At 41.4% G+C, this 27,454-nt stretch overlaps 1 long non-coding RNA gene across 1 annotated transcript; it reads right to left on the minus strand.

Moving 5' to 3' along the window:
* Positions 1-1,512: 1,512 nt before the first annotated feature.
* Positions 1,513-26,110, minus strand: LOC121065931. Its single transcript, XR_005817401.1, has 3 exons — positions 25,977-26,110; positions 5,688-5,920; positions 1,513-2,808 (listed from the first exon to the last, which is right to left on the minus strand). It is a non-coding gene; the product is annotated as an uncharacterized LOC121065931 (long non-coding RNA).
* Between the last annotated feature and the right edge of the window lie 1,344 nt (positions 26,111-27,454).

Raw genomic sequence — 27,454 nt, forward strand, 5'->3', positions numbered from 1 at the left:
TGGTGTAAATGAATACTTCCACAGGCAAACACTGGCACCTTGGTTATTGTGCAAGAGGCTTTCAAGTTGCTCCCTGGTTTGGCAGCACCAAAGCAACAACACTGAAAAACACTGGGAGAATTGCTGGTCATGTGCCACAAAATATTTGCCCAAACACAGAAAATATTAAGCTGCTTGACATAAACAAGCAACAATTCCTAGTAAAGAAAGATTTGCTTTCTTCTCACAACTGGAGGATATTTATCCACAAACCCACCAGTTATCTCCTCCAAAGGCAAATCAGGAGATTACCTGGAGAGCTGGAGCTAGACAAATCTGAAAACTTGTGTTTTCTTTAAATACACAAGGTCAGGGGGACTCAGTTCAATACACAGAAGGGACCAGGCCAGTTCAACTACTCCATCTAAATTTGCATCAATGCTGGTAAAACTGCTTCCTGCATTAGAAGTCTGAGGGAATTATCATGGATCACTATACAAAGCCCTGCTGATAATTAATAAGGACACTTACGAGAGAATTAAATACACTACTGCTGTGCAGGAGCCAACTAGTTCAACTACTTTTGCTCTAGATTTATGACACACTTGGACAAGTAACACTATTTTCTCCCCCATCTTTCTAGTGCAATTAATCAACCTTCCAAAAAAATGATAACAAGTTATACTTACACTGCTTTTTCCACTCTGGAAAAAAAAATGATTGGGAAGAGACACAAAACAGAAATGCTACTGAAATGTCAGATTCTCATTCCTTCAAAATACTATTAAAAAATTGTGATCTGTGTATTTGTCACTCACTACAAAACACTCCCAGCTGACGTGCTGAACAATGGTGTCATGGAACACAAGCAAGGGAATTCCCGGTTGGAAAAATATGGTTGGAAAAAGCTTTCTGCCTGGGAGAAGGCTATACACTAGAGCAGGAGATCTTGATTTGGTTTGAGGTTGTGTTTTTTCTTCCTGCTTATATACTTGCTTGGCAGCTAATCCCCACCACAACCACTCTCTAACTCCCCCTCCTCAAAGGAAAAAAAAAAAGGAAGAAAATACAATGGAAAGGGCTCAGAGGTTGAGATAAAGACAGGGAGATTCTGTCCATGGACATCCCCTCCCTCCCTCCTTTAATCTGCTCTCACAGAGGTGCAAACAACATCACTCCCTGGATCAGCTCTGGCCAGCGGTGGGTCCCTTTTGGAGCCGGCTGGAGCTGGCTGTGATTTGACATGGGGCAGCTGCTGGGCTCTGCTCACAGAGGGCATCCCCCTGCAGCCCCCTCAATACCAAAACCTTTCCACATAAACCCAAAATAATGCTTTCTGATAGAGCATACAGGAAATCAGGGTCTTTTTTTTTTTAGTACTGGGGCAGCAATGCAAAAAAAAAAGTAAAAGCTTGTTGTGTTGGGTCCCACGTGCCACTCTTCCATATTCCCAGAGTTTATAAAATGCGGATAATTAAATACAATCTCCCAGGTGAATATTAATTAGCCAACAAATCCAGAGCACTGAGAACAAGAAGTAGTATATTTAGTGGACTGCACATACAAAAAAAATTTAGACCTATAGAAGAAAATGCATTAACATTTAGAATTCTAAATATTAAGCCTTTCTGCCAATGCAGCATTTCAGATCTATTGGAAGAAACAAAAACCGTAGGTTATTAGCGCACTCATTATAGAGGACTGACTCTCAAGGTCAGAAATGAAGTGCAGAAGCTGTTAAAAATAGTGAGAATAGTCAAATTAAGTGTGGAATAGTAATTGGTAAACTTTTCTGGGTTTTTACAGGAGAGCAAGTTTATCAGTTTTCTAACCAGGATAACAAATGATTCAAGAGAAGTATAATTCAGCATATTCAGTTCCAAAGTAAACAAACTAAGCTATAATAAATACTATTCACTGACCATTGTGTGCCTAAATAGCTACAAACAGATTAGTTCCTTCAACCATTTCACTATTTAAAACACAAAATTGCAGAAGGGTTGAAGTTGGAAAGGACCTCTGGAGATCATCTAGTCCAACCCCACTGGCTTGGAAGGGTCAACAAGAGCAGGCTGCTCAGGGCTGTGGAAGGATTTTGAGCAACTCCAAGGATGGAGATTGCCCAGGGAAGCTCTGGTATCTGATTGTGTTTAGTCACATTCACAGTGAATACATTTTCTCTTATATTTAAATGGAATTTCTTGAATTTCAATTTGTGCCCACTGCATCTTGTCCTTTAACTGGGCACCACCAGGAAGAGCCTGTCTCCACCAGCTTTACTTCCTCCCACTGGTTATTTACACATGTTAATAAATTCTAACCCCCACATCCCAATCCCCTTATGTCTTATCTTTGACAGGCTAAACAGTCCCAGCTCTTCCAGTCTCTCATTATATGACAGGTGCTTCAATCCCTTAGTCATCTTACTGGAACAGATCTAGCAAAAAGTCACTATGCCCACACCTCTCATACCGCAGACCCCATGTGGAAATAGCCCTCCAGATGCAGCCTCACCAGAGTTCCGTGGAGAGGAGTAACCAGCCCCCAGGATCTTCTGGCAACAGCCTTCCGAATGCAGCCAAGGATGCCGTTGGCTGCCTTTGCCAGAGACTAGCTGCAGACTTTATTTCAACTCGGTGTCTACCACCAAGGTGTCCCCTTGGCGTTTGCTGATGCACGGGGTTGTTCTTCACCAAGTGCAGGACTTCCTGTTGTTAAATTTCATGAAATTCCTCTCTGCCCAGTCCTCCACCCTGTCAAGGTTCCTCTGAATGGCAGCACAACCATCTGGTCTGTCAGTCCCTCCACCTAGCTTGTATCATCTGCAAGCTTAACGTAGGCACAGCTATCTTATCACCCAGGTCATTAATGCAGATGTTAAACTGTATGGCCCCCAGTATTAATCCCTGAGGCACACCACTACAGCCTGGCCTCCCGCTGGAGTTCATGCTGCTAATCACAGCCTTCCCAAGCCTGCCAGTTCAGCCAGTTTTCAAGGCACCTCACTGTCCACTTATTGGTTATAGGGGAGAGTGCTAAAAGTCCTGTTCAAGTCAAGGTAAATAATATCCACTGCTCTACCCTTGACCATCAAGGTAGCCGTTTCATCATAAAGGCTACCAGGTTGGTCAGGAATTATTTCTGCTTTGTAGATCCATACTGACTACTCCCAATCACCTACTCCTCCTTAATGTGTACAGAAACAGCTGGAGAAAACTAGTTTATAAGTTACAAACCAAAACCCATTGATTTTTTTTTAAACTACTTTTAGAGTACACTTTTTCTGGTAAAAGTACCTCAGAATAGTTATCTTGAGGTAATATATCCAAAGCTATCTCAGAGATCTAGAATTGTATTTTTTATCTTCTAGAAGTAATCTACACAGTCTCCTTTACTTCCAAAAAAAAGCCAACAAAAATCAGTCCCGAAAGCGGGATTAAGATACTTTTCACATTTTATCATTTAATGTTAGAAGAGGCCAACCACTTAGTTCAAGTCAATTAACAGTCATAAGTCTAACACTTAAAAAAAAGCCTACCATTCAAATAATTTCACAACAGGAATGTTTTGGCCAGTTAATTTGAAGGTCCAAAGTGGACTGTGACCAAACAAGCAACCTGTAATTAAAATTTAGCAGTTCTTTACTCCCCACAGACAAACAATTACCTGATTTGTTATTTCAGACTCACATTTGACTCCCTTGTCTTACTTCAAAACCATTCCCCGTTACATTTGTCCCTCAGTGGTATTACATCTGCGCACCAAGATCCATTTTTGCAGATGCCAAGTCAATTCTTTTCCTTTTCCAGGATAGCCTTCCATAAATCAGGTGTCATTAAAATTACACACATTGCAAAAAGAATGTGGGGAGGGAAATCCCTTCACAAGCAGTTTGCCAAAGTTCTGACATCAGTTGAGTTGAACAGCGAATCTCAATTTAGAGACACCAAATCCTTAGGTTAAGTTGCTCAGCACCAAGTAAAACAGTACACAACATGAAGACTTCAAAAGCAATTTCATTCACTAGTAACCAATCCATTGCTACCAGCCATTTCTGTACAGACAGACCTCTACATGCCTCTTCAGAGAAAATCACTTCACAAGAGTTTTATGACTCAACATTCAAGGCCTTACTAAGGTCCATAAGTAGTCCAAATAACGTGCTGTGGCTTTTTTTTATTATTATTTTAAACAACCTCTCTGTCACAGGAAGAAAAGTGTCATTATGAATTTTAGTAATGTCAGCAACAACATTGTGTGATGAATAGGAGCCTGACTGCAGAATGTTCAAAGAAAACCAGGTTGATTTGATCTATGTCAGGTGTTGAATTTTTTTTTCCCTATTGAGCACACACACAGTGGGTAACTGACACAATGAAATCGCCAGCTTCAAGGAGCTCAATACATTTCAAGTTGTTTTTGTGTCAAAGGGCTGCATTTATACAAGCTGTGTTGGCCAGAAAGCGTGAAGCCAGAACTGTATTTTGAGCCCAGTGGAAACTTCTAAATGGATTTCTTTTTAATTGAGTAACCCTTCATTGCAATGGAATATTCACAAAGCTTCGTTAAGTACACTTTTTTCTCCCTGCGACTGCTGTAGTCTGTTCACATAAACAACATTTTAACCTGCATATCATCTGTCTTAAGTACACAAATCAAGTAGGGCTGTTTGTCTGGAGATGTCTGTGCATATCATGGAGCCCTCCAGCTTTGACCAGCAACAATTGCCATTGCACTGAGCACGATGGAAACCACTCAGCATGCAAGCTGTACTGCTTATATTTAGAGCCTACTGTAGTTATCATTGGTGGAAAGAGGGAAAGGGACAGAGGAGCAGAACAATTTGGCCTTGTTTAGATGATCCACCAGGGCCAGAACCAAATGCAAAACTTCACATTTCCTAGCTGATATTTCTTCTAGACCAGGAGAAAGCAAACTCCCAAAGCCTACTTTAGCCTGCATTTCTTAATTTAAGTGATAAAAAGAAAATTGACTAAGCTTGGTTAATGACAGACTTTCCTCTTTTTTCCTCCTCCAAAAAGGTACTTCTCATAGCCGGATTTCTCTTGTGTAAAATTACCAGTGTAGTTCTATCGCGTTACATGGGAGAGGAAAAAGGTTGACAGTTGCAAAAACAAGGCTGTCTAGCCGTGCCCAAGATAAAACCAGGGAGACACTTTTGCATAGGATTTTCTGAAGAAAAGTAAGTACACATACACCGATTAACAGATGCGCAGTTAAGATGAGCATATTTAATGTCACAGAAATCCCACAGCTGCAAATACAGATGATTTGCAAATCTGGAAATCCACCACAGGTGTCCAAAGCCCTCAGATTCTATTATCCACCACTTCCAGTTAGAATACCCAGAAGTACGATAACCCTGAATAAGGATATAGATCAAAAAATTTCTCCCTGACAGCTAGCCTTCAGTTTTATGGAATGAAGTTACTCTGAAAAGTTATACCCATAGCAGAACTCTATAGAGAATCATTGTGGAGTAGAGGGATTCTGCAGATTAATAGCTTATTAATACTAATAATAAGCTTTGGGGGTTCTCTTCTTGTTTATGTCCTTCTAAAAATGTGTTTCTCAAACCACCTTTGTTAAAATACCAAAAATACTGCACAATAACCACATAAATTTTTACTTATAGCCTAGCAGCACAGAAATGCACAATACAACTAGGTAATAATTAGAGGCCATACCTCATCTGAAGCGGCTTCAGGACAGGTTATCCATTCGCTCCACAAAACACTGTCAGAAAGCTGCAAGAACCAGAGGCCCCAAAGCCAAGAGCTGGTTAACCCTCGCACCCAAATAACTTGTAGAAAAACCATGTTCCATGATAATTAGTTCGTTTTCATTTCAGCAAGCTTTGTCTCTGTAACTGTTTCCTCACAGCTGTGAAACTTCTCCTTCCTCCAAATGAAAGCTGAGTCTGTAAGGACAAAACAATAATGAAACCCTGAAGACAGCTGGAGAAACCAAAATTTCAATTTTTGCAGTTGTCACAGGAATGAAAACAGGACACAGGTTTGTGCATCAAAAAACACCACCTGTCTGCACTCCATTGTTTCATCCACTCATTTTACAATTTAACCAGTTGGTGATTCTGAACAGTTACTGAACTTTCTTCAAGAAAAACACATTGTTTCAGGTCACGATGTGATCTCTTACATGTCCCACTTCCCTCTTGCCCAGAAACTGTTCTCTAACACATTTGGAGGATGGCATGTTTTGTGTTGGTGCCAGAAAACCCTCAACTTTCACAGAAAAATAACATTCATCTGTTTCCCCAACAAATACATGCTTTTTTGTTTTTGTCCATACTGCAGAGATGACAAATCTATGCAAGAATGGATTAGCTCATTTTCTGTGTCATAGGATAGAGATACCAATTTGTTCATCGACCGCTGAGGGATCACTTTCAGCCTTCCTCAAGGCATTAAAGAGAGCTCCAATGGATATTCAGATATTGATTTCAAAATATCTGCATTAAAAATATGTATTTTTACCAAATCAGCAAATCTTACATACACTTGCTTTGGGAGAAAAGCAACAAGAACATGATGCTTTGGGTCTTGGGGCATGTGTTTGTATTTATACTGCCCTTGCAGTATAAATCTGCTGCAATTCTTGCAAGCTTTGTAAGAAGACAGAGCAGGAGCCCAGGACCACTTATCTTAAAATGTCCTTTTCTAGCATGAAGACTGGTTAGCCAGGAGATCCTGGGGCTACAAGGACCTTGTAATGTACCTATGCATAGCTGTTCAAGTGCTGCAAAACAAAACAGTGTTTAGCTGAATGGTTTATATTCAACTAAGAAAAGAAAAGTTTTTCCAGGAACCCAGCAATCTCGTCACCCAAAATTAAGCTGCTTATTTTACACAATTCCATACATTCAAGTATTATATTATAGTGCCTTTTATAAACAGTGGTAACAGGAAGGACTTTTGCTGCTATTCTCTTTTTATTTTAGGGTGACTTTGCTATAAAGGAAGCTACAGTGGATTACCTTGTGTTACTAGCCCATTTGCTGCAAACTAGAAGGTTAAATAGGAAAGTGTAACTCACAGAATCTAAAACAGTGTTCAGGTGATACTCAGGTATGGAGATTGAGGTTACCAAGGTTTTAAAGAGACATTTAACTTGAAATCTCCCCTTTTAAAGAACAAAAATTCAAAGAGTACATGATATTACAAAACTAATCACATCTGTAGCCTGTGGGAGAAGCACAGTTATGGTTACACCCATACTCATACCCGCAACAAGTCGTGAACATCCACATTTGTTTGCGTGCACAAACATACTCAACCACACTGCTGCACAGGGTTTTGCAGGGTAAGTCCAAAAGCAATGGCATACCTTCCCTGAATATGCCTGCCAGAGATTCACCTCCTTTCCAAATACAGCTAGGAGCTATGTATCCATGGTCCATACAGCAAAAAACTCACACTAATAAGCCCTAATGAATAAGAGGCACTTTGCTGTGGCATGCTTCTGAGGTAGAGATGACCTTGTAGCTTTTGCTTGTTCATCCAAAGAGCAGAAGCTTGTTCCCGAGTCAGATGAAAGCAAGATCAAAATCCGGATGCGCTGAATTTTGTAACGATCTTTATTCCGTCGCAACACAGTAATTTGACAAATGCTAACATTTCACGGAAACCCCAATCTTTTGACAGAAGACAGGGGCAGGGCTGGAAATCTGCCTACTTCATGGCAGTTTACCTGGCTCTTTGTCAGCAAGGAGCTGGAAGCGAGGACTTGCTGGCTTCCCAGCCGCCTGAGCTCCCAGCCCACGACTCCCAGGACAGACTCCTGCTCACCAGGGAATGCCAGGAGCCTGCAAAGCTGCTGCATGAAGCCAATATAATCCTTTTAGTTTCATTAGCATCTCCCACTGATCTACAGTAGTGAGACTGTCAACCCCCGTAAGCTTCATGCAGCAGTAGTCAGGGATCCTGGGGAGCACGTGGAGTTTCTAAGCAAAATATTGTACAACTTTAACTGCACATTCTGGGGAATCGGGCTGTTTTTTAATCCCAGTTTAGAATTCTCATCATTTGGGGATGAAAATTGTGAATATAATTTGGTTTTGAGACCAGCTCTGCCAGAACCAACTGAATAACTATTTGTATGCCTCATGATTTCTGGCAAGCTACAGTGCTTTCCTGTAGGTTATTAGTCTGAATCAAGAGACTTGCCAGCACAGAGGTACACTATAATCTTTCCTCTCCAAATGTGTCCTTCCTACACGGAAGGACGAACTAGTTACAAGCTGTATACACGCTCAGGTTCTCACCAACAAACATTTCAACCATCGGAGGAACCCTCATATGGTAAACAAACTTCTCCTAGAAACAGTGGTTAGGTATAATCCACTAGTGTTTAAGTACTTACCAAACAGATCTGTACCTACATTGGGAACCCAGCCACGGGAACCCAGCTGTAGCTCATTACAAAACTACCCCCCCCCACATACCACATGAGATGCGGGCTCTGTAGCAATGGGACACCCTCTTACTGCTTCTTTGCACAGCTTCGGACTTCATGCAGCCTTGATCTGGACTGGATTTTCCAGTAATAACAGATGTCAGTCAATGTCCCAGATCATAGTAATTTAATAATCCAGTTATCTTTAGGAATAAAGTTTCCATCATTTTCATAAGTTTCAGGCTTTTGTAGTACTGAAAGTTACATTATGAAACCATTATTAGAGAAAAAAATTAAAATCTCATTTTACCATAGTTGTGCCTGTGTATGAAGAACCTCTCCCACACCTTTCAAGAAACATGGATTCATGTGAAACATGCTCTAAAGCAGTGTACAAACATTTTATTTTATGTTATTAAAAAAAAGGATAAGACTAGTTTATGACCAGCTATCACAATGCTGGCTAAGGAGCTGCTTTTTGCGGTAACAGCCCTCGAAGTCCAGATTTGGCTGTCATAGTCAAACGCCTAGAGCACTCTTGCATTTAACAGGGAACAAGGACAACAAGGTCTCTTCCCTGCAGCTGGAACAGACTGTAACCTCAGCTGAGCTAATCACACATTAAAATCTACTCCATCTCACCTGCTATGGCTCCTCTGCAAGGTAACCTCGAGTATCCCATGACTCCAGCTCTCACCCCACCAACTTTCTCACAAACCCTACAAACCCACAGGGATCATCTCCCAGAGGCCTCCAAGTCACCTGCCACCAAACCTGAAAGCATACGTAAGAAGCCTTACCTGGCAGTCAGCTTTCAGCTAAACAGCCGAGTATATTTCAGCTCTGGCAGTCAGGTTTCAGCTACAGGAGATGTCAGCCTGAGACAACTAAGCATTAAATCTTTGCCAATTCTCTTTTAGTCAACTTAAAACATTATATGCAAGCTATCTGCAGAGAGGTACATGAGTTTTAAGGTATCCCACATACAGAGTTGCATGTTTTGCTCCACAGAAGTTGGCAGTGCTGCCAACAAGCTGCTGCTCACAAGGCTCCAAGCTGCAGCTGAGCCTGGTTCAGAGCCCTGCCCCCCACGGCTTGGCAAAACCCAGCAGCCACCACCAGCCCCAGCACTGTGACCATGTCACTGCCATTTATTTTGGCAACAGAATCTCTGCTGGCATCATCAACACTGAACACAGCATAGTTTTGTCTTTTTTTCCTCTCCTAAATGAACTGCAAGTAGACTTAAATGTTTGGCCTGCGAAGTTAGCTTAGCTACTGCAAAGGTCAAGTCCTACCCTTCTACTTCCCAAATTCTTTCCTCTGCAAAAATACAACTTTTAATGCAGTCTCTCTGCAAATACAATCCCTAGAAAGATTATTTTTCTGTTGTCAAATGATCCACTATAAATGCGCAACAAAAAATTTTAGTATTTTTAGTCATAAGCCTTATATTAAAGGATGCTTGTGTTTCTTCACCCCCCTCCCTTCCCTGTTTTCTCTCACTGTGAGGAATTAAAAATAACACCCAACTACACTTGTGCCATACTGGCAAGTCTCACAATTTAACTGAAAAAAAAAAGTAGTAATGTCTATCTATGGCAGATAGCATCTTATAACACATTGACACTAATGTTTAATAGAGTTCAACAAACACAAGTCAAAGGTCAAGTGGTTAAAGTGAAAAGTATAAATAATTTGTAACCCCATTTCACTGTGCTACTTTTGCCTACCCTTTTCAGTCAGGCATGGCATACTGACAGCTCCCTGAATGAAAAAACAAAAGCATAATGCTACCCTTTTACTTGAGTGTAATGTGTGATAAACAGACCATCACAAACAGTTCTCAAGTTCTCATCACTGAAGTTTCAGGGGGGAAGAAGAAAAACAAACCAAGACCAAAACTCCTAACATAAAAAAAAACAAGCACAACTGAAAACCATGCAACAAGTGCACGGGTTTCCAAGCTTCATCATCAAGCTGGGGCAATTAAGACTTTCTTTTTGCATTTTATCCCCTCAGGTCATTCTTCATCCCCTTTTAATCCCGATTTATCCCCTCAGGTCATTCTTTTTGCGTTTTATCCCCTCAAATTACATGTAGCTCCATCTATCAACTGCCAAAGGAATGAGTCCTTTTACAGAAAAATGTGAGGAGTAAGGTGTTTCATTCCAGATTTTTCTGGAATGTGGCTGTTACCATGGAAGCCTTCTCATAACATGGAATATTATATTGTGATATGTGTTTTATATAACAATACATAAAGGCAGCACATTGTTGACACTGTGTGCCTAGAACCTTACTGTGGAACTGCCTGGGATCTCTGCAGAGCTGTCAGACCCAGAGTCTTCTAGTGCACACAGTTACCAAACACCAGCAAAAACAGATCTCCCTAGCTACATTCAAAGGGAATTAAGGAGTTCTGTCAACTTCTATGGATTAAAAAACAAAAACCAAAAAACACTGGAATAGGAACCCACTCAAGTTTTGCTTAGCTAAAGAAATAACTAAGATACATTCAGAGAGAAATAATTCTAGCCAAGACATTAAAAAATAGGTTCCTACAGATAAGCGTCTGCATCCATATTTAGGAACCTATTCTGTAGGGCCACTGTCAGAAAAATTAAATGCTTTGCAAGACACCTGAGGTAAGCTTCAGCATTGCAGTAGCATCCCCTCAAATGAACTCTGACCAGGGAACTGAAAGATGCAGGTCTGGATTTAATGGTCTAATCTTAGGCTTCCAGAATTAAAAACAGAATAGGTACAATCAAACACTGCCATGTGAAACTGCTGCACTTAGTGATTTTTTCAATTAACAGTGTAATTTTCTACACAGATAAACTTTAAAAAATGCAGTCTAATTCTTGCTCATAGACTGAGCAAGGATCAGCAGTATTTCAAATGAAAAAAAAAAGCAAGTTCTGATTTTCTAACAGCAATGAGCAATCACTGAAAGGTTCAGACTTAGGTTTTCCAAATATCATTTGCTTCTGCTTGGATTGCAATAAACAGCGAGAACAAACAAAACAAGATCAAAGATAGAGTCCACATTGCAGAAAAAAACTGGAAATAGCAACAGAAATCTCAAAAGAAACAGAAGTGAAACAATGGAGAGCAACAAGGAGGTAACTTGGAACACATCTACAATTAAGGGTTTTTTTGCATTTCAGCACAAACATCTTATTTCTGTTTTCCCCACCCTGTACCGTTACCAGCCCATGGTGAATGAAATGAGCCTGGATTCAGAGCAGCTCTCAACAGGTGTCAAAAATCCAGACGAGAAAAGGAACAAAAACTGTTTTGAGGGCATTGTCATCAGGAATCTTACAGCTATAAAGATCATTCTTTGTTCATTTTTATACCAGAAATTAATTCAGCTGTTGCCATTCAGGAGAAAGCACTGCAAAGTTAGCTCCCTTCCCTTCTCCCTCCCCCAGTTTACCAGCGATCACAGCAGGCCCACAGCTCCACCAGGTTGCTTCAGCTGCTTTGACAGTGAACTGGAACAGCCGCGTGGTCACCACTGAGGCAGCAGGTTTCCCAAGGAGAGCCGGCCTTGAGCCTCATGGCACCAAGGCTGAGTGTGGACAACATGCACTGGGAAAGGACATGAGGACACACTGTCCTGGCAGGTCACCAGCTGGTGATCACAAAGTCCCCTGCCTGCTACAGGCACCAACTGAAGCCACCTGTTCGAATTTTAAATTAAGCCAATTAATTCAGGCTGGGGTGAACAGGGGAAGGTGTTCACATCAGCCACAACCTTAGAAATAGAAACTTGTGGGAGATGGAAAAAACTAAAGCAGGTTGGGGTTAATAAAATCCATACAGCCTTGAAGTCACAAAGCAAAACTCCCACCTAGGGAGGAAAAGGTGGGAAGTAGCAGTAGACACAGGACTTAGAGGCCCTGGCATATGTCAGTCAGTCAAATTAAGTTACAGGTGACTGCATCAAAGCAACTCCGGATCTGGGTGGTGCTCAGTGCTGGGGGCAGAGCCGCAGCCTGTTCCAAGGCCCTCAGAAGGAAGGCTTTCTCTGCTGCACCATAACACAAGCATGCTTTGCCATCCAAATGCCCTTCAGATCTCCCAGCCCAGCACCAGAGGAGCCAGACTGAGCAAAAGCAGCGAGGAGCGCACGGATTTCATTTCAGCTATGGAAGAAAGCAGGGGTAGTGACTCACACAGATCCTTCTCCCTTTGAGTGACTACTGTAAGGAACAAGCAGTGGTTCAGCAGCCAGAGGCATGGGGCTGTTGATTAAAGCCGTGAGTTTTTAATCAGTGCCCTGAAGGCCCACCAGCCCCTGTCTCTGCTGCTCCAGTTACAGAAGGACAGAGCTGTGAAACTGTCCTGCAGCCGTGTAGCACGTGCTTGGCAGTGCAGCAGGAGAAGGGTTAAATACACAGGGGAAAATGCACAGAAATCTAAATACCTGGCTCCAGAAGCCTTCAGATTGTTCGCAGCCACACATCAAACGGTCACCCTTTTCTTTTTCCTTTAGAGATGACAGACAATTAACAGAATTAACAGATGCTTAAAGTGATGGCTTCAAAGCTCTACTTCATTTCTTTGTCTGAACTGTTTCATGGCCTGCTTTTTAATTGCCGCATCCAATGGGGACAGGAAGGTGGATCAAAAACCTCTAAACTGTATGAGATGGTAAAGCCTGTGCAGTTCTTATTGTTCTGCTATTTATTTCCACAGTGGAAGACTACTTTGTGGTAACCCACTCCACCACACACACACTGACTCATTTCTTTAATACAGTCCTTTGGAGAGAAATCACTCCCTGCACTTTCAGTACTTCATTCACTGCAGGGTACCCCAGGAAAGCTGGAAGCCTGATAGCCAGCTGAAGCAGGGGCCTAATCCTGCCCCACAGAACCATGTGGCACAGCCTTCAGACTCTGCTGGAAACGGTTCAAGCTAGGGAGAACCTGGCCACACCAAGGAGTTAGGTTCTTGCAGGTTCTATTACAGAATAGAAATAACAATTGATTTGGCAGGGGCCAACACAAATTGGCCTGGATTGACTTTCAAAACATTGTGAAAAAGAACAGAAGTAAAGAGATTTATTTTTTAAACAGACTGGCCAAACATTTTCTTTCACAAAACCAGAACTGAATGTGGGTCCCTGAAAAGGCCTGCACAGGCCAAGGTTACCCAAGGCACCCAAAGGACCTAGAAGACAAGTCCTTCTCCCCAGGCTTTCAGGAGGCCCACAGCTCAGGTTTTAGCCTCGGGTGGCATCAGCTAATCCTATGGCACAGGGACTGCACACCACATAGGTGTGTTGGACTAGCTTTAAACTGAATACCTAGACATGCTTTGGGGCATCATAGCAGCAGTTTCAGCATCGACTTTCTACAGGTGATGACCACAGGTAATTCTTGGTGACTTCTTTTGCTATTTGACAGCAGAATAAACAGGGGTTCTTCTCCCCTCAGGAAATAGATATTGCTTCCAAGCAAGCCGGATTCAGCTACATGCAGAAAATGTTATATAAGCTTCAGTATCCCAAACTGCTTCTCCACAGTCTCTGGGTAGGGAGAATAATTTCCCCTCCCAAATCAAATGACTGAAAATCCAGCTTTTTACATTTTCTATGGGAATCTAAACACACATGCAGTTTTCTTTACAGGTGCTTCTATTCTAGACTAGAAAGAATATCTGTGGCCAGGCTTACAGTGGGATTTATGGTCCTAAAGTAAGACTTAAGCGGAGAACATATACATTCCTTCAAAATTGCACTTCTGGCTAAACAAAAGTCTCTGCTCAGCTCTTCCTAGATTACACTATACTGTGAAATGCGAGTCACATTTTACACAAATCAGTCATGAGATAAAATAGTTGGTCAGTTCAGGGAGCAGAATATCAGAATTCCCAGGCAAATACCCTAGCCACTAGGACATAGGCTACCTCCTCCCTTTGTCCTGTTTGATCTCATGAATCTTTTCTCATTGCAAGCACCTCCCAAAAACACAAAAAAGGGTTGAAAGGAAGAACCAGGGACCGCCACGCTCAGCAATATGCGTAGCTTTCAGCTTTCTCAGACAAGAAAATAAAAAAAATGAAAATATTTCACTCCCTGAAGATACACAAATTCCAAGTACAGGCAACAGTCACCAGCACCTACCCTATTCATCATACCTGAAAAGAAGCAAGCATGTCTTGCTGTCAAAGCAGCTCTTCATCCAACTCACTGGTTTTATCTGAGGGGAGGCTAATTCTAGTCCTATTCTCACACACTTCAAAATGAGTCAATATACATCTCACTCTGAGTTGTTGCATCCTCTGTACCTACTACCTACAAGACAAATTCCTCTATGAGCAATAACCCTTACCATCCTAATTTGCCTCTGCTTTCTCTAACCTTGTATTTCCAGTCTGCTCTCAGAGAGGAAGGACTCACATTCCTGTATTTTTCTCTCAAAGGTTAAATGCAAGGTAAAGCATAGCTGCAGTTCCACAGCACCACAGGGGGGAAAACAACAACAACAAATGAAAATAAGAGCTGGGAATAGGAGGAAATCCCTTAATCTAGTTTAGTTTGTTTAATCTTTTCTCCTGCTGCCCATGAAGAAAGCGATCACCTCGGGGGAAAAAAATAATAGTTCAATAATCCCAGTTTATTCCTGGGACAAAGAATGAGTCCCTAAACTATTTCTTGACAATTGGGTGCCATTAGACTACAGCCAACCAACCTGTGACTAATTTAAGGTAACGTGCGGCAATCATCAGCCAGCAGGCACCAAGGCAAGATGGGCTCATCACTATAGAAAGACCCTGCAGAGAAAACGTGCATCACTTCAGGCACAAAGATGAGCAAAAGATAATGACTTTACAAAGCTAACAGTTGCCTCTCTCATACCTGGTCTCTAGGGAGACTGTGCACTCCCCATCCTGTCACCTCTGTTTTAGGAGCCTGAATCCATACCTGGAGTTACAAGGCAAAGAATGTGCTCTGGCTCTTCAGCTTAAGCCCCAACCCTGGGGTTTGGAGATTTTTTGTGCAAATGCACACCCCGTTGAAGAGCCATGGTGAAAATAATGATCAAAAGAATACAAGAACCTCTCTTTCTACAAAAGAAAATCGTGAAGTAATTTAAGTTTTTCTTGAACTATTTAAGGCAATAGTGAAATTTTATACACATACTAGCTGCTGACATCGTCCTTGAGTACTAGTGAACTATTATGGTAGTGCAGGGAAGACTTCTACTGGTTTTAGGTAGCAGGTTTCACCTACTGACACTTGCGGTATATTTCTCCCAGAACCTTTATTGTTGTTGCTGTTATCTCTTACATGAGAGAGATGTCGCTCACCCTGCCACAACCCCTTGGAAAACATCTACTGCTTATGCTACATCAGCAGTGTGTACCTGCAAAGTGCTGCCAGTGCTGACCCCACCCTTAATATTAAAAACAGTGTTCTTTAACCACACAAAAATATGACTTATCTCATTCAGATCCTGATAATATAGCACATTAGCACTTAGTTGAAGTTTTTTTCTGTAGCTTTAGGTGTAGAATCTCTTCTATCACTGTTCTTAAAGCTGAGATCGTCACAATTACACATCTCTAGGACCCAGGGTTTTAAGGAAAATGCAGCTGTAGTACTAACAGACCCAGGGTAAAAACCACCTCCATCATCTTTGCATTTCTTTCAGTACCACTAATGTAATCCTGACATTTGTAGTTAACTTACGGCCCTGGTCTTGGACTCCCCTTGCCAACTTGAAGCAAAATGACATAAAATCACAAGGAAACAGCTACCAACACAACACAGAAGGTCTTATTATCTTGACAGTAGTAAGTGTATGAAAGAGCTCTTATGATAATCTATACCTATCGTAAGGCATTCAATAATTCAAAATTCACATTATTCCCTGGCTAGTGGCAGGGGCCTCTCAGCATTACTGAAGTCTCATCATTTTAGCATTTCAATCATTCAATTTCTCAGTAATTATCTCCATGTGCAAAAAAACTCTGCATGTAGAAAAAGCCTTGTATGTGTATACACACATCCACACTAGCTTATCAAACATTGATGTTATAAAACTTCTTAAAAGCACAGCAGAAGCTTCTGAGTCAAATAGTTAGAAAAGACAAGTCTTGATACATTTAAGTGGTGGGGAGGGGAAATAAGTATGAATACATTACTTTGAGACAAAAATACTAATGCCTTTCTTGGTTCATGTTTTATGCAAAAAATCACTTATGGTAGATGAGACAATTGTTTAACTAGATCTTGTGAAATAACTAGGTTCTCTTCCAGGCTTTTAGACTTAAATAACCTTGTGCAAGTCACTTAACCTCCCTTAAAATACCAGAAAAGAAAAATCATCATCCAACTTGAGAACATTTTCAGAAAGCCTCAAGTAGAAAGACAACATATATATTTACTTGAGGTTCAGTTTGGTGTCACTGACATTAACAGGGCATAGTTATACATGGACTTTGGAAACAGTTGATGTGCCTATTTACTAGTAGACTACTTTCATTACAGCTGCACCTCCATAATTAGTCATCTGATTGAGCCTCATATACCATCCAGAAATGTTTTAAATCAAGCCATAGGACTTTGCACTGCAGTGAATTTGGAGAGCCCACGTTGCAGCAGCTCTGCTTCAGGGACAGTAGCAAGTAGGCATCAATCACTGCAGCCATTACTGATGTTCTCCTGTGGTTATGCCCTTTGATCAGATACAAAATATGACACACTAGCATGCAAGTGTTTTTCCCTCTTCTCCCACCCCACCCACCAATGTCAGTGTTCAAAAATACACAGTAAGAAAAAGTGCATCTTTTTACACCATTAAGCAAGAATTAATGTTTTTACTCATACTAATTTTCAGTGAGAGCAAAAAAAATTCTCTTCCATTAACACAAGCTTGTTCGATATGTTTTTATGCAATTTGAGGAATTATTTTTTTCAAAAAGCTCTCTGACTTTGTAGCTGACGACTAAAGAAACCCTTGCTGTGAGCTTTTTATATAGGTTGAACAGTTGCAAATTCTTTCTATCCTGTGCCCCTAACACCCACATTTGAAGAAGATGCAATTGCTACAGTACTTCAGAATCCTTTTCCCCCACCCTGCTGTTGACCCCTGCAGATATGACCAAGCTTCTCTGTTCATTATAAAAGAAGCTGAATCTCTGCTGCCATTCCTCTTCCCCAGGTGACTTCTTGTCAGGCTGCCAATGCTGTGTGCTTGGGACTGTCTCTGACTTCTCAGTTCAATGGGAGCTGAATCCCATTCTCCCGTTCAGCGAGTTACCAGGAAAAGGAGAAAATGGTGCATTATGAAAATACTGTGAATATAGAAAGGTATCTGGGGGGAAGGAAACATCTTTTAGTGCACTGATTTGCAGGATCACCATAAAAATGCACACTAGTAACATCTGAAACAAAGAAGCTTTAAAGGTAACAGTAAAACAAAGAACAAGCTTTCAGCATCTTTTGCTTCTTTGACAGAATATACAAGTTAAAATAGATAGTATCAGCCTGACCTTTTAAAAAGGATAACTGGCTTAATTACCCTAATATTTTTCAAATCTTTCCCAGGAACAATATACACAATTACCTTCATGACTACAAGACACAGCATTTATTACTTCTCTCCCTGCAGCAATATATCAAAGCCAAGGACAGCATAAGGAAAAAAAAAGTGCAACTTTCCTTAACCCTCTTGCTTTAGAGCTTCTGAAACTTATTAACAGGTCCTACTGTTGATATTCTCAAATGGGCATACAGAATTGTAAAAGTCTTCACTTCGGTACTTTTCTTTCATCATTTCCTGTAGGAGAGTAGAAAGCAGTTGCTACCTACCTCACAGAATGGGGTAACAACTTTGTGTCAGCTCATGCCTGTGCTCTCAATGTTTTAAACTGCAAGAGTTAAGGAAGTGTTCAACATGCTGGCCAAGTAACAGTCTCCTAAGGCAAGCACTGCATTGGTCCTCTACATGGGCCAAACACATGCTATACAACTTGAAGACCAGCCTTTTCAAGAGGCTGTCAATTCCAGATAATTAGTTCTGGATTGCCCATCCTGTCAGACAAGTGGAAGCCTACCTGAACTAAGTCGCTGGAGGTATTCAGTGTCCCTGAAAGTCAGGTCATCTGCTGTCAAGGTCACACACAACCCTCAACAGACAAAAAAAAATAAAAAAGAAACAAAAAGAACAGCCTCCTTTTTTATTTAGAAAAAACCTCTTCACTTTTCCCACAAGGATTTAGGCTCAGTATTTTATATTTTAATGTAGAGGCTTAAAAATCTATGTTCTCCTCCCCTTTATAATCAAGGGAGGAAAAACAGTACCCTCTCCCTCAAAGATATCTCAGAACTAACCGCTCCATGTTCTTTCACCTTCACCTCTGCATGAGAAGCAGCCAGTAGAAGAGCTTGAGAGATTTAAGGCTAGAGTTTCAAGTTTTCCTGCAGTGCAAGAAGAGTACAGAGTCACTGTGTTCAGTGCTCGTGTCCCACAAGGCAGAAGTGACAGAGGGTGGCCCTGCCTGAGCCAGCAGCAGGCTGCTGCATCTTCCATGGGAGCAACAGCATAGCAAACCTCAGAGCATGGCTGAGAGAGATGATCTCTCAGCTCCGTGGCCAAACAGAAACATACAGGGAAAATAATATTGTTTCCATTTTAATGCATAGGATTTGTAGGAGGATTTTACAGAAAGGCAGGGGAAAGGAGGTTCATTGAAATGGAAAGAATCCACTGGCAAAGTGAAAAGTTACCATAAGTGGTAACTTCCACCATAAGGTGGAAGATTTGGTTCATTTGTGGGTCATATAACCATTTTGCTTACCACTTTTCTCTACATTTTACCTAGGTCAAGTTTTATAAAAAAAGCTAAAAGCTATTTTGAAACAAATTTCAAAAGGACTTTAAAAAACACTGGGCATTAATTAATTCAGCTTTTTTAAATGAATCATTTTAGTATTTCTAGTATTCACATCATAGAATCACAGAACAGCTTGGGTTGGAAGGGGCCATAAAGCACATCTAGTTCCAGCCCCCCACCATGGGCAGGGGCACCTTATATGAGATCATTTTGCTCACCAGAACTTTTCGCTAGCTTTGCCCTGATTTCGCAAGCAATGTGTGTCTCTTCCCACAACTCCAGTACTGCATGCATTTACCATTTGCCACACCACTGGTAAACGTCACCATGAATCTGCTGGGTGTTATCTGGAGGCAGGGATGCCCACACACACTGAGGACATCAGTCTTCGCTTTGGAAGAAGAGCAGTTGGTATGGAAACAGACGCAGGGGCACGCTCCCAGCCCAGCTGGCCTGGGCAGCACCGTAGACACCCAGCCCTGTCCAAACCCCAGCCACTTCCAGGGCTTTTTCTGTTCCTTCTGTTCCCAGGCATCTTTCTTGGGCCAGGAGTATCAGTAGTGATGCAGCACTGGAAAGTTCAGGTGGATTCAGGCTCACATCTAAGAGTCACCCCTACACAGATGCATCACATCTGTATCTCAAACCCAAGAGCAGCAACAGTCCTAAAAGAACAGGCACAAGGAGAGATGACCCAGAGCTCTCCTTTGTCCACCCATACATTCAGCAGGTATCACAAACCTTAAAGAAAACACTCTGGATTTTGTTATTGTTTGGTTTAAGGGTGTCTTTGTTGTTTTTTTTCCCCCCATAAATATCTTTTTCCTCCTCCATAGGAGCTAATGGAGTCCACCTTGGCACATAACTTGCCTTTCTATTTTGAAGCAAAAGCTTTTCTTCTGATCCTGCCATGATTTTCTCCTTGCTGTGCCCAAGCTTTCTCCAGATCCTCTGATGCATCCTTTGCAAAGCTCTCAGCTCTGCAGGAGCCATGCCTGTACATGAGGCCTCTCCTGCACAGCAGCCGGCTGGGCAAACACATCAGATCTGACTCATTTCTGGTTTTGCTGAAGGTTAGCAGAGTCAGAAGCAAGAAAAAGACTGGATCAAAGAGGAAATAATGACAGGTGTATGCCAATCCTAGCTTAAACAAGAAGCAAGTTAGAAAACAGAGCTCCAGCCATTTAGGTCAGAAATGAAATACATCTCGTCCTTATTCTCTCTACAGCTAATAAAAAAAACAGAAGCAAGAGGGAGGAGGGCGTAGAAAATTATCTGTCATCAGACAGAATTACTTTCATGAACCCTAAAAAAATGAGAACACAAATTGGCCACTAAACCCGAGGAACTGTGACAGTCCGCACCCATCAAAAATTTGGTCACAGATTGTTGCTGGTTTGCCATATCTCTGCCTGCAGAGAAGCCTCTGCTGTGGTATGCATGATGAATGCATAAAATTGCAGGATGGGCAGAAATCCAGCCAGTCAGCACTGGACAAGGTGAGGGCTGTGTGGAAGAACATTTTAATTTCTCTTATGTGTGTTGGCTTTGAAAATATTTGTATTGAAATAATTGTTTTATTTAATAGCGCAGCTTCATAATTACAACTTTTTAAAACAATGCTGTTATTCTCCAGTGATTCAGAAAAATGTGCATGTGAATCAAGCTACATTTATAGAATAGCCAGACATGTTTCTGAAAAGGAAAGCAGAGGGAGATTATTTGTGGATTTTTTTTTTTAATGCCTTGCACAGAAACAGTAAAAAATCACTTATGTACTTCGTGTAACGATAATAATTAGCTCTTATGTAATTCAGCACAGAAACCATGCATGGAAACCATAACAACAAATTAATTGGAGATCATTGCGGTCTAGAGAAGCAATAGAAAGGTTCAATACTGCAGAGACTGTGCCATCTCAGAAATCCCTCTATGACTATATCTACTATGTGGTACTCAGCTCCCAGTGTGGGACTGGTGGAAACGTCTACCCTGTTCTGACCCCATACTGAGGGGCAAATCAAGAAGCTCCTATCATTCTCCTTCCTGTCATCTAAGTAAGAAATCCAGGTGCATGAAACTGATGAAATCAAGTGCATCATTCATTGCCCCCCAGAGGGTACCAAGACTGCAGAAGGCTCCACATACCTGCCACACAAGGTAAACATACTTGTGTGCACTGCACCTGCTTTTAGAGGGAAGCTGAGCATAGCACAGTGGGAGCATTTTAGAGCAGGGCTACTTGAAAGTCTAGACACTGATCATAAACAGGTTTTGTATGACGAGGCAGAGATCACAGGCATATGATGTCATCCAAAGCCCTTCCTGAAAAGGTATTTCTAACTTTACAGAGTGCTTTCTTGACAAGGATGGACCTAAGACCACGAGCTCCACCCATGCCTCAGGGCCCATAGTGACTAACCTTGTGGATACAGCTTAGTCCCGCACTGGTAGAGCAACTGCAGGAGGTCCATGAAAGATTGCTTACAGGCAGCTGAGACCCAGCAACACCCACAACCCAAACTGCCACAGAACATCTTTGCACCTCAGTCCAGATCCCTTCAGGACGTGCTTGATGTAATGCTTATTATGGCAAATGATATTTTTTCCTCCAAAAACCTAGTGCACCAGGGAGCACCAGACTGAGATGGATTGAAATTACCAAGCCATCCCTGAATCATGGCTAATAAGCCCTGATGGACCCAGATGGCCTGTCTACACACATACACAGAGAATGCTAACATACTTGCATTATCTCAGCTTTTCCTACCACTTTGTCCATCACAACCCATTGTTAATCTGGCTAATAGAGCACTGTCTGCCTACTTAAAGCCACATACGAATGTGAGACAGAAACTCATTAGCCCCAGAACTGTACCCAGTTTGGAGTGATACTGATGCTGAACTCCTTCATGCACCTTACATTTGAGGCTCCCTGTCACAATTACATCTGTAAACACATTTTTTTTTTTGAACATTTTCTCTTCCCATTCTTACAACCACATTGTGTTTCCCGCTCTTTAGTGGAAACAATTTTGTCCATACAACATCAGTAGCACTCTTTGCTTCCAGAGAAAGTGTTAACTGATGTGATGATTGGTTGGCTTTAACATAATCCCTGTATTAAAATCAGAAATATTTTAAGATTAAAAAAATTCATATGCTGAGGAGAGTATGGGACGTTCCTTCTCTCCCTGATCCAGCTGAGCTCTCCTTTTGTCAGAAGCAAGAACAAATGGCTCCACAGAATGCAGACTTTGTTTTCCCCTTCTTTTATATCTATTATTCATATAGCATATGAATCATATATCATATTCATATATTTTTAAAAAATCATCAAGAATTACACCCACTCTTGGCAATGCTGATCCTGGCAGTAAAAGCACGTATTAGTCCTCCACTGACTGCTCCCATCCTTCTCCTGGTCGAAAGGCAGTGTTCACCAGCTAATTCTTGACCTTTCAACAACCTTCTCTTACTGCTGAAGAACTAGAGACCACTGAAACCATCAGATCACAGGGACTGGACTCACTGATTCAAAATTAATCTTCACACTTCATCACACCCCAGCTAGCTGGGCAGTGTTGGAGGGTTCAAACTGCCTGACAGTCTCCAAGATCATGACAGAACACAAACACCACACTGCTCTACTTCATCTTTAGCACTAGCAGGGATCTTTTTCACTCACCAGTTTGTACTTAATGATTCCTTAGCTCAGCACTTGTGCTTACACATCAGCACCAAACTCAAAAGAAAGGTGTCAGCTTGTCTACATTTATTTGGTCTATGACTGAACAACCAAAAGGCCTAGTTTATTTTTGTGCATCACGATGTGATAAGCTTGCCCATTTGAAAGGAATTTGGGTACTCAGTGAACCACAATACAGTGCCAGCTCGTGCGTAGCAGAGGTAGAGTATCAGATTATACACTACAACTGTCCATGGTACCTCACGTTTATATCATCACATCTCATTATGTCAGGTTACATTGTGTCAAGCCACTTCATTTTCTCTAAAGAAAACTCATGTCAGACAGAACTATAAGGACGACTTCCACTCTTTTTTATTTCATTTAGTACAAATGACCCATCTACAATAATACCGGTGACCTCCCCTTTCCTCTTCCATCTCTGAGGACCTCTCAGAGATATCTGTTTTCTTTATAAAAATGCTAGAAACAAATACATAATTTCTTATATCAAAATGCATGTTGCCAGTTTAATAAGCCTGTCATCCAGCCCCTCAAGACAGTCTCTTGAAAGAGCAGAAAATTATATTTTATTACTTCGAATAAAAAACATTAGTATTCTCTGTTCTACAGTGTATCCACATCTTGTACAAGTGGATTACAGCACTTCGCAAACATCAGCTTTTTTTTTTTTTTTTTTAAGAGACCAGCCTAGAATAAAAGTTGGCTTACAAACGTGTTGAGGCAGTTGCCCTACTTGCTTATTCATTTGGTTTCATCTGAAGCAATGTGGAATGCATAAATGCTGCTTGAAACCACTAGAAGTGTGGATTTAATACAGAACTATGGTAGTATTTAGTAGTAGTTCATGCCCTGCTGCATACTGCAGTTTTCCATTTTTGCTACCCATTTTCTTTCCTTCTACACCCTGGTTAGATCATCAGAACATCAGGTAAGGGACCAGTACTATACTGTGCAATAGCTGGCATGACCAGACATAATCTGGGGACTGAGACACCCCGTAATACCCACAGTCAGCAGTAGCTTTCTATTGCTGGAGGTACCAGAACATGAATACATGCAAATGTGTGTCTTGAAGCAGATATCTGCCCCAAATTAACTGTGCACCTGGGCATGGCACTAGCAAGTGTAGGGGAGAAATCCACAAGAAAATGAGTGGTGGCAATCAACTGTATTTAAGATACCCATCACCTTAATCTTCAGTAAGGTCTTGTACTGAGTTCTGCTACATTAATTTCATACATAATTGCCAAAAGCCTCAGACTTCGTGCTCAGTACGTTTATTGTACTGACAACTCAGTAAGTTTCCTACTTGTTTTTCAGTAATACGTAAATTTTATCCCTTGTGAAAACATACTGTGAAGAAACAGAGGTTACTACTGTTTATATCTAACTGTAATAGGATACAGAATTTGACTGAAAAATACAGGGTTTATTATAACTCAAATATTAAAATGTTTCAGTGTTCAAAAGGAGTAATTCTCGTACAAACTTCATTCTACAAGATTCATTCTTTAATTAAGACCTTGTTTCTTGTTCAACCAACCAACACAATGATTTACCCTAGAATACACCAAAAAAAAATAAATAAAATAACATTTGCACTGAGCAATGGGGGGATGAGGGGGGTGAGTTTTGCTGAAATACTGCATAAAGGATGTATCAATGGGATACTAAGTTTTGCTACCATTACTTGAGTATAATAAATGCATTCTCTGTTCATAATAATCGTGCCATCACTAAGACCCAAGAGTTAGAAGAACAGAAAAACTAAAGTTTTATAAAGCTCTAACAGTGAATATGAGTCCAAAAGCTACATTACACTCAAGTTATGAAATATGCCTTCCACTGTATATATGCACAGAAATCCAACTGCAATCAAGAGCACAGGATAATGCATTCAGAGAACTTCACCATAAAATGCAAGTTTGAAATTACAGCACACCAGAACAAGACCTGTGGTTTTTCTCTTCCTTTCAGAGAGTTTATATACGAAAGACTAAGGTGAGCACACTAGAACAGCAGATTTCTTTCTTCTTTTAGGAGTTGTTTTTACACAACTGCAATAAGAACAGGTTTATAAGCAACATGCTTACCAAGCAACAAGAGATGAAGTGTTCCAGAATTTAAGAAGGCTTTAAGTAAATAAATAAGAGGACAACAGTTTCAGACAAGCATCTCTCAAGTGGAAACATGCACCCAACAGCTAGAGGTACTTGATAGACCAAGTCTCAATAGGTGCCCTGCCAGGAAGCCATAGGCCTGTGAAGACTCAGTTCTCCTATCCAGACACCTGGACAACATTTACACCTACTTCTCACGTGCCAAATAATTTCCACATGATGTTGGGCACATTTCTTGAGAAGACAGAGAATAGTCAGTATTTGTATCACTGACTGTGTCCTGGACAGGACTTTAAGGCGCACAGCACCAGACTTGCAGAACCCCTAATCACTTGGGACTGATATAATAATACCGGATCATAGAATAATGGTTTAAATTATTTAAACAATTATCAGATCCTCTGTTTCCCAGCACTAAGCAGGAGGCAGGCTCACCTCAGGCCTTCCTAAACAGTGACCGGTAAATGGTCACAAGTGCTTTGATACCACCCTGAAAACCCTTGGGAAACCCAGGGGGAAAGATGCAACAAGGTACACTGAATAAAGGCCACTCTGTCCTACCTTGACCTGAAAAAAATGAAAATATTGAGCAAGTATTCCCTCAACAAACAATGCCTGGGGACAAAGATTATTTAACAAATTATCAACACTGACAGAGACTGAGAGCAGCATCAGCATGGAAAGCTTCACAGCATTTCATAACTTTTGAGGGCTAAACTTTGCAGCCTTAACTTTATTTTAACCTGGTCCTGCTTTGATACTTAATCATGTTTCCCTAGCAGCATTTTTCCTCCCTCCTGCATCAGAGGAGCGTAGGAGAACATGGTGCCCACCCTCATGTCCTGCAGCACCCACAAGCGTCACCATACCTGAGCAGTGCTGGGACGGCCAGAGGCTCCCTCAGTGTCCCTTGACATGCCAAGGGGACAAGCCAGGCCCTAGTGAGGCAAAGTCAGCTGCTTGCACCAGGCTAGGACCCTCAAGCAGCAGGACAAGCCTGAAGATAGCCCAGCACAGAAAAAAAAGACTCTGACAGAGTTGAAATGGAGTCCCTAGTTCACAGGTTGGGGTAGGAAGGCCCCAGGTGGAGCTGTTCAGGGCCGTTAAGGCTAATTTGTGGCCCTAGGGATTTTGAATTTTTAAATCAAAGAATTGGGGAGGGGTGAGAGAAACTGTTTCATTTTCTAACACTGACAAAACAATCAATTTCCTCCAAGTCACCTTCTAAGAAATGGCTGACTCACCTTCCCTTGCAGCTTCCCTCACAAGACATTAAGCTCAAGGCACAGATCCGGCATGGACAATTTCAGCCTGAAGGGTTAAAATCATAAGCAGCAGACAGCAGAGTCTTAAAATAGGAGATCTTTCACTAAGTATCACAATAAGCTTCTCCTGTTGCATTGAAAAATGGAATAGATTCATTTCTGTGGGAAGGGTTACACAAAATAACATCTCTCATAACATCTCACAGCTACATGAACCTCATTTCAATGCTGCTTACACCAGCGCTGCTTGGATGCAATTCCACTGTTCCTGATTTATTCCAGTTCAAGGGAAAAATGAATGTACGCATGTGTGTCTGGGCCTCTTTATGATTGAACTCTATCAGAAAATACATCAAAATGTCAGGACCATATCAGTCTGTCATCTTTACTTCTCAAAAGCTGGAGTGCTGCACAAATTTAAAAAAAAAAAAAAAAAAAAAAAAAAAAGCTACAGCTTAACAAAACTCTCCTTTAATTCTCCAGAGCTTAATTCTTTCCTGATCCCCTCAGCGGCATGAATGGTACAACAGCTTTAGGTACGATTGCTTTTCATACCAATAAAACAAGTGCTTGTCAAGCTGCACCTAAAGTACTGTGTTGAGTTCTGGTCCCCTCAATCAAAATAGATGAGGACAGACTGAAGAGGGTCCAAAGGTGAGCTATAAAGATGGCTGAAGTGCTGGAGAACCTGCCCTGTGAAGAAAGACTGAAAGAGTTAGGTCTTCACCCTGGAGAAGAGAAGGCTCAGGGGCATCATCACAGTATTCTGGTACTGAAAGGGTGGCTACAAAAAGGATGGAAGCCCTCTCTTCACAAGGAGCCACAGGGAGAAGACAAGGGACAACAAGTACAGACTGCACCAGGAGAAGTTTTGTCTTGATATAAGAAAGGAATTTTTCACAATAAGCACAAACAATCACTGTAAAAACCTCCCCTGGGATGTGGTGGAATGCCTGTCACTGGAGGTTTTCAAGACACAATTGGACAGTGTGCTAGATAATCTCTTCAAGGCTCCTTTTTTGCACAAAAGGTTGGACCTGATGATCCTTCAAGGTCTTTTCCAATCTGGGCTGTCCTATCAT

The sequence above is a fragment of the Cygnus olor genome, chromosome 2 (genome assembly GCF_009769625.2).
Source record: "Cygnus olor isolate bCygOlo1 chromosome 2, bCygOlo1.pri.v2, whole genome shotgun sequence".
NCBI lineage: Eukaryota > Metazoa > Chordata > Aves > Anseriformes > Anatidae > Cygnus > Cygnus olor.